Source organism: Gymnoscopelus microlampas, assembly GCF_963454915.1.
Source record: "Gymnoscopelus microlampas genome assembly, chromosome: 1".
NCBI lineage: Eukaryota > Metazoa > Chordata > Actinopteri > Myctophiformes > Myctophidae > Gymnoscopelus > Gymnoscopelus microlampas.
Genome location: NC_139962.1, coordinates 46,610,493 through 46,622,992, shown reverse-complemented (window position 1 = coordinate 46,622,992; position 12,500 = coordinate 46,610,493). Strand labels below are relative to the sequence as shown.

General features: G+C 40.7%; 1 protein-coding gene across 2 annotated transcripts in view; it reads left to right on the top strand.

Moving 5' to 3' along the window:
- Positions 1–12,500, top strand: part of hsd11b2 (hydroxysteroid (11-beta) dehydrogenase 2) — a 24,946-nt gene that overhangs the window by 559 nt on the left and 11,887 nt on the right. The gene's annotated exons all lie outside the window — the stretch shown is intronic.

Genomic DNA, 12,500 nt, shown 5'->3' with positions numbered 1-12,500 from the left:
CACACACACACACACACACACACACACACACACACACACACACACACACACACACACACACACACACAGTGTACTTCTCTGTTTCTTCACTTCAATACCCTTCTCTTCTATAAGATGTGGGAGGAGATAGGAGGTGAGGGGGGAGAGTAGGGATGGGAGGAGAGAGGAGGTGATGGGAGGAGATAGGAGGTGAGGGGGGAGAGTAGGGATGGGAGGAGAGAGGAGGTGATGGGAGGAGATAGGAGGTGAGGGGGGAGAGTAGGGATGGGAGGAGAGAGGAGGTGATGGGAGGAGATAGGAGGTGAGGGGGGAGAGTAGGGATGGGAGGAGAGAGGAGGTGATGGGAGGAGATAGGAGGTGAGGGGGGAGAGTAGGGATGGGAGGAGAGAGGAGGTGATGGGAGGAGATAGGAGGTGAGGGGGGAGAGTAGGGATGGGAGGAGAGAGGAGAGAGGAGGTGATGGGAACAGAGAGGAGGATATGGGAGGTGATAGGTGGAGGAATAAAAGAAGGGACACTGGTGGTTGGACACAGACTCACCAACTCCAAATACATTTACCAGGATTGGCTCGCAGGTCATTTCATATCAGCATATTTGGGTTAGAATTAGGACAGTGTCTGTACTGTGCCCCATAAGTGCTCTAATGTGTAGTGTAAAATTATGTAGACTCATCACCAGGGTTGCATTGCTCATGGGACGACCTAACACGCCGTGCAACAACCTTTTTGAACAGGAGCACGCACAGGCACATGCATAGATTTAAAACAACTTTAAATTCAACAAAGTTTTCAAAGGCTCTCGACTCACGCCAGGTGAATTAACATAGGAATGAGCCTAGATGCATATCAATTGTTCATTGTGTAACCTGTAGTGTAGGTGTTAAGCGACGTGCGCGTCACGTAGTGCAACCACGTTCCAATTCAGCAATGCAACACTGCTCATCACTTCAGTTTCATGCACTTAAAAAAACTTCTTTGAGTGTTTAAATGAAGAATAAAATTTTAGTTGTGCACAGTAGGCTTGTTTATGGTTTAGATCAGTGTTTACCAAACTTTGCAGCTTGAGAACCGAAAGGTGTCTGTGTCTCCCCGGGACCCAAACGTACAAAAATACATTATGAATTAACCACTTAAAATCTACTGTACAAGCTCACAATGAGTCATTTGTGACAAACAGTAGAGCTATAGATTTTTGTTTTTGAACTTAGAAAATCTTTTGAAATAATGATTTAAAATTCTTTGTAGGAAACAGAGGTAAAGGGATATTTACTCGAGACTTGGTAAAGGGATATTTACTCGAGACTTACTTTATTATAGAACAGAGAGATAATAACCATGTGAGCAATGGGGAGCAGGTTTTGTAGGAGGTAGAGGTAGCTTAGCTGTTCTCGTCACACTAAACAGTAAAGTTAATCTGCCTGTGTGTGTGTGTGTGTGTGTGTGTGTGTGTGTGTGTGTGTGTGTGTGTGTGTGTGTGTGTGTGTGTGTGTGTGTGTGTGTGTGCGTGTGCGCGCGTGGGCGTGTGTGTGTCACTCACTCATACAAGTGCAGTATGTACAGTGAAATGTTGGACACGTTGCAAAGTTTTTAGGCAACAAAAAGGAATATGATGGAAGAATAATGTAACTGTTATAGAATACTGTACATAGTGTGTGTGTGTGTGTGTGTGTGTGTGTGTGTGTGTGTGTGTGTGTGTGTGTGTGTGTGTGTGTGTGTGTGTGTGTGTGTGTGTGTGTGTGTGTGTGTGTGTGTGTGTGTGTGTGTGTGTGTGTGTGTGTGTGTGTGTGTGTTTGAGAGAGAGAGAGAGAGAGAGAGAGAGAGAGAGAGAGAGAGAGAGAGAGAGAGACTTTGGTCGAAGGCGTGTCTGCCACCCACACACAAGGGGAATAATTCTTTAGTATGTCTGTTTCCTTGGTTAAAAAACTCAGTCAGAGTTGATCTTTACAAGTTTGCTAGGTAAAGAAAGCTGCCAGTTTGAATCCACGACTATTCTTGAGCAAGTCACCACACCCCAAGCTGCTCCAGTGTTAAGTCAATGTTCCCTGGATTAATAGTGAATTGGTACCCAATTTTAGGTGCGTGCGTGCATGCGTGCATTGCTTAGAGAGCTTGGTGTCATGGTAACAGAACTCCAAATCCCCACATTGTACACACAACCATATTTAGACTCCATTTCCCCCTACATTCCCAGACACACACACACACACACACACACACACACACACACACACACACACACACACACACACACACACACACACACACACACACACACACACACACACACACACACACACACACACAGTTGTACTTGTCACTGCTTGTAAGTTAACCAACAGTTGTGTGCAACAACCTTTTTTTCTTTTTCAATCAGCAGCGAGCAGCAGAGAACAATAAACAACTTTATTTATACCTCAGATACCGTCAGTTAGTATCACAGGATCACAGTTGTCTAGGCACCATGTCTTTGACCTTTGTACACTTTACCATCAAGGAACTGCCGACTATTCTGCTGAGAGACATACATCTCTGCAGTATAAATATACATATATATACACATTCACATTTAACCCACCTCAGCCCCATACTTCAAACAATTTCAAAAGTTAGACAAAAATAGACAATATGCAAGCTCATGTTGTAACCATTTTTTTCCCTTCTATTTTTACGATTATTATGCTGAGAGACATACATTACTGCTGTATAAATGTAAAACATTATTTAAAAGTTAAAGTTGTAAGTCAGAGGTCTGATTTTGGAGTCAAACATAAGCAATTATTGTAAAATTTGAATTTGTTTACGTTTTGGGGGAAATTGTGAAAACTATTAAAACTTTTTTTGTCTATAATGACATGCCCAAAATAGGGACACCGGGGTTATAGTGTTTGTTAAGTTCCTTGCTCAAGGGAGAGTTGATCGTTGGTGTTAAAAAGGGGAGATACCGGATACAGTATTTAGTGAGTGTTGATGTCAGCCTTGTTTGTCTTCAGGCCACAGGCAATGCAAATGTCACTTGCAAGCTATGTGGCAAAATAAACGGTAAATGGTCTAGACCAGAAGCTTGTGTGCTAGTGATAATAATAACTTTTCATTAGGCCAACTAGTTGAATTTTGTGAGTAAAGTCAATCGCTCCTGCTCCGCTACTGCAGTGGTTATCAATATCAACCTTTTCAGGCTTTGACCCCACAAAGTAATCATATTTGAACTGGGGACCCCCCACCCTGATAAGCACGTGGAATGTAGGAGTTGAGGCATTACATTCAGTTTGACTCGGTTCCACAGATAAATATCGTGAAAATATGTATAACAAGGTGTTGTGAGCTTCTTGAGAAATGTTTGCCTCTTTCTTATATTATTTGACATTTTGGCCAATGTTGATTACTTTTAAAGTAATGGTGTTTTTCTTTTCTTTCTTTTTTTTTTAGGTATTGAAAGTCTTAAAAGTCCTTAAATTGTCATCTGGGGACCCCCCCCCCCATAATCATGTGGGGACCCCCCTGGAAAATAATTGATCTACAAGCTAACAAGTTCCAACACACTTGTAGATTGCTTATTTCACGGGAGAGATTTGGTGTAGAGAGAAAATATAGTGAACCAAGTATAGATCCCTGAGGGACTCCAATAAACTAAGTACAGTATATACGATTAAAGTGGATAAATAAATCCAAAGACTGAGCAGAAATCTAGTCGTGTCAATTGGGTTATGCATGCTGTGATTGCGACAATATCTTAATTAGTGTAAGGTTTTTGTTTACATGAACATTTCCATATTCAGTGCATTGCCTTAACCACATGAACCCTCGCATCCCTTGTTCTGGGGGCAAACTTTCAACTAAGATACCACAACTACAAGCTCACAACACGTCGCAACAAGATGCGTTGTGACCTTGTACATTGGCTATTTTTGGTGTGCAGCACAGGCGCACAACTAAGTATAAATCACCCTTTTAATCTGGGGTTGATCACATTATACTGTGGATGCACTGACCGTTCTACTCTGGATTGTGTCCTTCTCACTCTGAAGACTGGATGAGACATGGCGGGCAGATGGTTCCTATCACTGGTCTTGTCTTGCTGCAGTCTTCTGTGACTCCTGCATTCCTCTGCTATGCTCTGAATAATCTAGTTCTGTCATGACAACTAGAAGCCTCTCTGACAGCAGAAGCTGTGATAACTTGCAGGAGATCAAGCATGTCATCGCATGATGATGACAGTTATAGGCCTTGTTTCTGGGAATCTCACGCTCCAAATCATCATCATCTTTTTAAGAACAGAAAGATGATGATTGCTCTCCTGTCATCCACTGTCCTCCCGAGTCTTGATCATCATTGTGTTCTGCTGCGCTATTATAATACTACATAATTACTTCAAATATGAGTACTGACTGTACTCATATTTAAGTGTTCAATACATTGCCACTGTAAACCACAATACTACTATTGTAGTACTTCTGCACTACTTCACTAAAATTATTATAGATCAAAGACCTGACTAATGCAATTCTATTATAATCTGTATCGTCAGCGCATAGTTCTCTCACTCTCTGTCTTTGCCTGTCTCTGACTCTATCTCTCGCTTCCTATCCCTCTGTCTTTGTCTCGCTCTCTCTATCTGTTGCGTTGTCAGTGTTCCATGACGATGTGTTCTCACCTCTCTGTTAGAGATGAAATATGACCCCACTCTGAAAGGACAGAGGAAACAACAGAGTAAAGGCCAGTTAGGACAGCTGTCTCCCTGTCAGTCTCTGTACATAAAGATTGGGTATTGCTTCAATTCAACCAGTTATGACCAAAACTATAAATATTACACAGTTCCCTCCTGTTCTCAGTAAACTATTCATACAGGCAGGCTACGTTACTGAGGTTACGTTTAGGAATAAGGTTAGGTTTAGGCATAGTTTACTGAGGTTACTTTAAGGAATACCTGGTGGCGACTGTTCTGAGGTAGCCGGATTTGCCCCTTGTATTCGTTATCGACAGGGTTCAATTCGCTGGGGGGAATTGGGGAATCCATGCCCCAAGGTCATTATTATTATTAGAATTTATTTATTATTTTTATCATTTATTTAGAGATTTTTCAATGGAACATTTAGACAAGACTACAACAGACTCAGACCTTCATACAAAAGAATGTACATACAGAAAATCATACAAATGCGTGATTATTTTTTCATTGCACTTGGGGATATGTTTTATCCCTGCCTTTTGTCAGAATGAAATAAATACATCCATCGGGTGAATATAGACTGTCTGATATTTTTGACAATATTACAATTAATGTATCAATGTAATTACGAATGTACATAAACACTGGCATCCCTGTTACAGGCAGATGTTCTAAATGTGTAAAAATCAGATCAACAAGCTCACAATGTGTCGCACCGTGACACATTGTCCCAACAGCCCAGTCCGTTTTTATTACAACACTAGGTAGATATACTGTATATAACATGTCTGGGTGAGGACATAAAGTTAGGATATGATCCCGAGGTGGATGGGGTTGGAGATAATTACATTTGGTGTCTGACTCTATTTCGGGCAAGTGGCAAAGGGTGGACAATTGCACATACAGTGAATGCATGTGGGTGGGTGGGCGTATAGCGCCATGCAGTAAATGTATCTTCATTATCTCCACGACATTATGGATTTGGGTCTGGCTGTGTGTGTGTGTACGTGTTTCATTATACTAGACCTTCCAGAAAAATGCGATCGCAGAATTTACCGCATAATCAGCAAAATGGCGCATAATTATGCGGGTAACGTTTTTTCAAAAAGGACGCATGGCATCGCATAATATGCACATGGCATCGCATAATATGCGCATGGCATCGCATAATATGCGCTTCGCATCGCATATTTCACAACTTTTCACATATTTCGCATTTTTCGCAACTTTTCGCATATCGCATATTTGGCATATTTGGCATATTGCCGCATATTTCACAACTTTCCGCATACCTCACAACTTCCCGCAATTTCACCGCATAAAATTGCAAAAAAAACTGCATATTTCATCGCAAAATCAAGGATTTTAGCCCGCATAATCAAGAGTTTTAGCCCACATAATCAAGGATTTTTGCCCGCGTTTTTCTGGAGGGTCTAATTATACAGTACTACTACATTGAAGAAAGTCATATCGGTCAAGAACAATAACAACAACTCCAGGCTATGGGATATGCGTTGCGCTATTAACTAGCCAACTACAACGCTCCCTTCCCTCTGGCTTATGGTACCGGAATACAAATGAAACATATTGCATTATTATTTCTGTACAGATTGCTCAAACCTATACTGTACTATACAATTTGTATACAGTACATTCGCTCTGTGTATGTCTGTGCGTGTGTGAATCTGTGCGTGCGTGCGTGTATCTGTCTTTGAGCATGCCCATATATGGGCATGCCTGTACTGTATATGGTCATTGAAACAGAAAGGACAGGGCCTCTACAGTTTCTGGAGTAGAGCTGGTACATAGATGAAGTGATTCCGGTAAAAGACTCACAGGAGAGGAGCTTTGTTCAGGGTCTTTAGTGTTATACTGTATGTGCGGTCTACAAAACACAAAATACACATCTCTTAGAATCAACATAGTAGGCTATAACAGACAGTCAACCATCAAATTATTCTTACATAAAAAAACACTATTCAAAACAATCTACAGTAGGTACAGCACAGCCATCACACACAATTCGCCGCAAAGTACAATCACAGTAGTTCTGTCAGATAACTCACGAAAGATTGAACCAATATTATAGACCGAATATATTTAAGCAATATAAAAGAATGAGAGTGTGGATGTAATATTTTATTTTGGCGTTCAGGCTCTGCTATATTTTTTCTCCCTGCTCAGCATTATCATACAGCCATCATTAACCATTAAGAGCAGGGAGATAGATATACATAACAACCCCCCCTGGGGAACAGAACAATAGCAGAGCCCACTGGTGGTGCTGGGGTGGTGGTGGGAGCAAACGCTGCATGACAACACCTATGAAACACAAAGCAGACAGAACACCGATGAAGGTGAGCTTAAATAACCCGATTGAACAGCTGACTGGCGTGACTGCCACGTCAGAGTATGACGTACGTACTGTATGGGTCTGCATGACGCTGTAACCAGCCCCATAGAATGAGCAATGCATGTAACCTATCTCGAGTGTATGCTGCCAGAACTAACTCGCAGGCTACGTATAATCATGTTCAAAACATACACAATATACATCAGGACATGACGATAACATGTAAAAGAAACAATAATAATAATAATAAACTATAAGACACTTACTTCTACTGTCATGAACATGCACAGTCAGAAAGGAAATAAAACACTGCTTCTCAGGTCAAACAAAGGAAGCTGAACCTAATCACTCATTAGGTTTGCATCAATGAAGGGGTTCCAATCAGCATCGCTGTGTCAACAGGACTTGGCTGTGTCAACAAGGACTTTCCTACAGTCATATACACGCACGCACGCACGCACGCACGCACGCACACACACACACACACACACACACACACACACACACACACACACACACACACTCCCTATTGCTGATCTTTATTATCTTATTATCTTTATCTTTATTATATCTTTATCTTTATTATTGTTGTTATTGTTGTTTTGGTAGGACATAGGTCATAGGACCTTGCCAGCCGCAAGGACTGTTTTGAATCTTGTGATTTTAAGGAGAGCATGCAGCAGTCCTCTCTGATTACAGTAAAGACATGGACTAGGCTTTGACCATTCCATTGTATTAATAATGGACACTTTGGCCATGTTTTATAAGGTGAAAGAAAGCGGAATTGGTTAACACATTAATATGCCTCTTGAAGGCTAAGCCACAGAGGATCACTCCTAGGATTTTTGCTTCACATTTGTACTTAGACAACAGACATTCAAATTTAACAATTTGTGGATGCATGACTGAAAGGGAATACCTCTGTTCCCTCTATTTATTTATTTCAGATAGACAGTCAAGCAAGTGGCATTAGGATCACTAGGCTAGGAATATGTAACTGTGTGTCATCAGCATATAGTTTTAAATTATGTTCACGTTATGTTTTCTGATTATAAGGCAGCTTTCGTGGCAACACAGATTGTTACGTATGGCATGATGGGTTCAAGACACAAGTACTACCAAAAATATTTCACCTTTGTGCAAAACCAATTTAGCATGCATTTAGAGGAGCCCAACCAGTTTTTCAAGAAATATTCATGGGAATATTGTGGAATATTAAAGTTGTGCTCAAGTCAAATACAATAGGTATAAAGATTTTGTGAAATTCAACCTTGTTTTTTTTCATTTCTTGAATGGCATTTTGCTTTGTGTAGACATGACAGTGAAGAGAGACAGGAGAATGATGGACTCTGTCTCTGTCCAGTAATGACATATGACACTGGTCACCATACAGCTGTAATTACTGTCAAGACATTGGTCCGCTACTGGTGAGAGGCTTTGTTAGATCGTGTTTATGAGTCTGAGAATGTTCTGCTCTTTTGAATGCATCAGGAAATATCCCTGTCCGAATTAATATCATTATAGACCAATTATTTGTTTACCAACATTGAGACTGGATGCACAGGTGATTGTTTCATGCAATCAATTCTCAGCCTGTTGTTTCGGGGTGCGCTAGTTTCAGCACACCCCAACCTCCTCTTGTGTGTTGGCTAGTGCAGCGCGCCCTAGCGAGACCTGGCAGAATGGGTTTGACGCTTGCGCAGTATGACGCTTGCAACCAGCGTGACGTCGTCTGTTAAGGGGTCTATAACATTCAGTATTCTCTAATAATATAATCTTATACTGTATACAGTACAGTCATTTTGCAATCTGACTAGCCATTTTGTAAAATGGATTTTTGTCTGTTGTTTTGGTGTCGCTTGTCTAAAACAGGTCTCCCTTATTCTGAATCATATTTAAATTCTCTGGGAGAGGGGGTGTTTGTTTTGATTTGTTTGCCGTTAGCCGTTAGCGGACTCCCGGTTGAAACAAAAACAAGCATAGCTCGCCATGCTACAAGCTCGCAGTCGTCGCAGACTAAACCGCTGGGTCTCAAAGTGGGATCCGGGGACCCTTGTGACTCTTGTACTGGTTGTCTTGTCTTATCTTCCATTCATGCTGTGTTCTCAATTGTCTTTTGTATGACTGCTGTAACTGCTATGGCGACACCATTTCCCTCGTGGGATCAATAAAGGTCTATCTATCTACATAATGTATTGTTTCATATTGTGAGTTTAGTAGTTATAAAAGTCACATCCAGATGTGAGGGTTCACCCCCACCCCTCCTCCTCCTCCAGGCCTCCTGTTTATTTCTTCATCTTTGGTCCCAAGGAGTTCTGTACCGTTACATAAGAATGTTCCCATCACACACACCCCATCTATCTCTCACACACACACACACACACACACACACACACACACACACACACACACACACACACACACACACACACACACACACACACACACACACACACACCAGCCCCCCCGCCCCCCAACACACAGCCACCATGACACCATAACATGATGCGCCCAGAGAGAGAGAAAGATGGAGACTCTCTATCAGAGTAATGCTGACTGTAATGTGAACCCTTCTGGCAGCTGGAGTGTGTGGTCTGATCTCTTCAGAGAGACAGAGTGAGAGAGAGAGAGAGAGAGAGAGAGAGAGAGAGAGAGAGAGAGTGTTAAAGTGGGACAGAGAAAGCATAGCTGTTAGGTAAAGTGAGGTTATTTCCAAAGAGCGCAGTGGTAAATGTCTTACTAAACCATATTGATTTTCTCTCCAAAGGGACTTTTTGGCTTGTGAACGTGTGGACTCACACAAATCCTACTTCTATTGGACTTGAGTGTGGCAATTGATACAATAAACCACAATATAGACCACAACATTTATACAATAGACCACAATATTGATATGATATGATAAACCACAACATTGATACGATAAACCACAACATAGACCACAACATTGATATGATAGACCACAACATTGATACAATAAACGACAACATAGACCACAACATTGATACGATAAACCACAACATAGACCACAAAATTTATATGATAGACCACAACACTGATACAACATAGACCACAACATTGATATGATGGACCACAACATTGATACGATAAACCACAACATAGACCACAACATTGATACAATAAACCACAACATTGATATGATAGACCACAACATTGAGTGGTAGACCACATGAGGCTGATTTGAACATTTTCAAGTGGCATTTCTTCCTCGGCCAAGTGGCAATGTGCGTGCAAAGTTTCACGGCAATCGCATGCTGTGTTCATGATTTGAGGCATTTTGTTCAAAACGGAGCACTCCTGCAAACTCTTGAAGTCAATCAGGATGGAATATGAAAAATCCAACAAACTTGTTTGGTTTAATTACTAAATAGATACTGTGTACCGATTTGCAAAAGTCGACCTCCTGGTGGCTCCACGGCAATCGCATGCTATGTTCATGATTTGAGGCATTTTGTTCAAAACGGAGCACTCCTGCAAACTCTCGAAGTCAATCAGGATGCTATATGAAAAATCCAACAAACCTGTTTGGTTTAATTACTAAATAGATACTGTGTACCGATTTGCAAAAGTCGACCTCCTGGTGGCTCTATAACAGGCCGATCTGAGAAAAATTGGGGGAGAGGTTCTGCTTTGGCATCCAGGGAGTGTGCGTACACAGTTTTGTTGCGATCGGGCCAACGGTGCCGGAGGTGAGCCAGACAGACGGATGGACACACAGACATACTGACACACGGACAAGGTGCAAAACATAGTCTCGGCCATGCCTTCGGCCTGGTGGAGACAACAACATTTATACAATAGAACACAACATTGATACAATCGACCACAACATTGATACAATAGACCACAACATTGTCATCGATCGCCTGGAAAACTGTTTGAGTTCTGCATCTCAGAATGGCATGTGTACCATTTCTTTCCACTGCAATGAGATCCTCCTTGACAGTATCCAATAAAATCCTCAAGGTTTATTTCTTCTTTTCCTTTGAGGGTGTAAAGATACACTCTCAGAGGGCTTTTACTCTGTTAGTAGAAAAGCAGAAGTGAATAGTTTGTGCCCTTTTAGCGTTATCAAAAAGTGTATCTCCTTCCTGCTCATTTTATTAGCCTAGACTAGAGTGTCTCATACTGCATGTGAATCCCAAATATGTATGCGATTATTTTTCCATGGTTAATGATGTTCATAACTACTCCACCAGAGGTAGCTCCACAGACCTTGTACCATGTAAATGTTAAAGGAGACACACCATGAATTTAAAAAAAAAAATGATATTTAATATCAAATGGTGTATGTCCCTCAAACCATTTTCAAAAGGTTTGAGCCTAAATCAACACTCAGATATACTCATCCCAAGTCAATTCTCTCAGGCTTATAAAGCACTTTCAGCTGCAATACCAAAACGTCCTGTTGGGCAGAGGGGTGCTACTGAGCAATTCTGGAGCAATTCTGTCTGTCAAAATACATGGGCAGAAAGTTTGGTGATGTAAGCAAACTTGCCATTCTGAGATGGCCTGTTAGACACGCCCATTCTGAAAATCTCTGAAATGAGAATGAATGACTGAATGTTAAAAATATATATTTTTTTGGGGTACAAGAGACACTGGGGAGCCCAAAAAATGAAAAAAAAAATAAAAAAAGGTGAAATTCATGGTGTGTCTCCTTTAAAGTTTTATGGGAAAGTTCTCTTTTATATTCTGCAGCAGTCATGTAGAATATGGGTTGCATGCAAGCATCAAGTCAAGTCCTCCCTAAAGAGGTAGCTGAGCTGGTCTTTACTTAATTACAATAATCTTTATATTGTTTTATTGTATATATCCCCCTCTGCGACCCACCTCCAGGTCACACATTTACACCAATAGGACCACAATGGAAATAAGCTCTTGTGTCATCCCTTTGACTGGTGTATGCAATCAAATGTTTTGCACATACTGTATATTTGGTCAATAAAAAGTCAATCAATCAATCAAAAGACAGCACAAAATGAAACAATCAACAATTGAACAATGTTCAATAGAATAAAAAATATATATATATCGGTGTTCAAAGTATATAAGCATTTCTAATTCTAGTAATTCTATAGACGTAGCCAGATAGAAAGTCAAAGTTGCTCATATTGTTACTCAGTCTAAAAATGCTACTTGTTACTTTACACCCCTGACCATGACTAGCAGATTATTTTCTTAACAACATGAATATACACCCCTTAATTTGGTGTAAACTGCTACTCTGTCAAACATTTGTTCAATATAGCATATATATCCTACTCTTACATCATCTTAACTACTTATGCCCTATTTTATACATAGTCGTACAATGTTGTCACATGACAATATAGAGAAAATAACCTACTATAACCTAACCTTCTATTTTCAATATTTCTGAAAGATTTCCTTTTTTTAATAAGAAATTTAGGAAACGTTTAAAAATGTTTACCTAAAATGACATGCTCAAAATAGGGAC